The following is a 1,703-nucleotide window of genomic DNA, read 5'->3' on the forward strand; positions in this document are numbered from 1 at the left end:
CTTTGTTTTTGTTTTTTTTTTTTTGGAGATTTAAGGGGATCAAGATTAAATCCCGGCCACTAACTTATTTTGTGGGAGACTATAAATACCCACAAATTATTATGTAAAAATCAGATTTGTGATGAATGAAATTGATCTTTGAAGTTGAGAAGTTCCCCTTCAAAATTCGAGCATAATCTATGCAAGTTTCATGCCATTCTTGTGGTAGAATTGTGGTTGAGTGAAATTCCCAACCTTCTACATATTTTTTGGGATTTCTTTTCTCAGTATTCATTGTAATTTATCTTGATACAAACAAGTTTATTTTTGTAGGGAATGTATTAAGCACATGGATTTAATTACGGTGAACTTTTGTATAAAACGAAGTAAATACAAATGGAGTAACATGAGATAGAAGTAAACATAGTAATAAAAAGAAACTACATAAACTTAAAGGAAGTTAATCCCATTTTACAATATAAATATTGTTCAATTGTAGCAAATAAATAATTTTGAAAACTAGCCACTCTAGATCAATCTATGTTTGGAAAACTAAAATAAAGAAAAAATAAATAAATAAAAATATTTTTCAAAAACTTAGTTTGGTGTGAAATTTTGCTTAAAATTCAATTTTTTTTTTAAAAAAAAAAGGATAAAACACATAATTTTGAAATAAAACAAAAAAAAAAAAGTTATCAATGAATGGGCTCCGGTGACAATGCTGCTTCAACTGTGTGATAGACTATGTGAAGTTAAAATGAAAATAATAGTAGGTTCTAAAGCAAAAAAATATGTGGATAAATTTCATATATTGAGGTGCGGAAAACATATATACACAGGCAACTAAAAATAATAGATCCACTATAAGGTCATTTGGTCTAGTGGTATGATTTTTTTTTTTTACAAATTAGGTGGAATGAACAAACAAAAATAATGAGTTTAAAATTACCAAACAAAATATCAATTTTCAAATGGAACCGAGACATAAGACCATTCGAAAAAAGAAAAGGACAAAAGAAAATTATTAAATACATTTTCATTTTCAACTAACGCATTTGGTTGAGAGATATTATGGCCAATATAAGAAAAATATAGCATTAACTAATTTTCATGGACACATATGGATCCTTAGCATACTAAAATGTCGGTTATTATTGGTATCAAACAAATAACAATTCATATCAGCTAAATCTTCCAATTGATAATTAGGCCAGAGAAAGAACTTGAATTTATTTTTATATCTATCAACATGTTTGCTACTTTTATCTAAAACTTGATCACGAGTTTTTCTTATTTGCATTGTATAATTATGTATTTCTATGGATATCATTTCTATTTCTAGAATTGAAACAAAAACATGTGCATAAATTTCAAAAGATATGGACCAGCAACTAAAAAAGATAGATCCACTACAAGGCATTTGGTCTAGTGGTATGATTCTCGCTTCGGGTGTGAGAGGTCTCGAGTTTGATTCTCAAAATGCCCCCAACAATTATATCAAATTGAAGCATGCAATATAATAGATTTGAAATAGGTTTTTTAAACCTTGAACCAAGAAGTAATTCAGATGGATATTTGAAAAAAAAAAAAAAGCTATATTTAATTATAATTTACCAGTGTCTTTATAACATGTTAATTAAAGAGAGGAAACAACAAGAATAAACAAACAAAGGAAATTTGTGTATGTATGATTCTCTTCAAATCTTGGAAACTACGAGGATTCC

Source organism: Cucurbita moschata, unplaced genomic scaffold (assembly GCF_002738365.1).
Source record: "Cucurbita moschata cultivar Rifu unplaced genomic scaffold, Cmos_1.0 Cmo_Scf00102, whole genome shotgun sequence".
NCBI classification, from domain to species: Eukaryota; Viridiplantae; Streptophyta; class Magnoliopsida; order Cucurbitales; family Cucurbitaceae; genus Cucurbita; species Cucurbita moschata.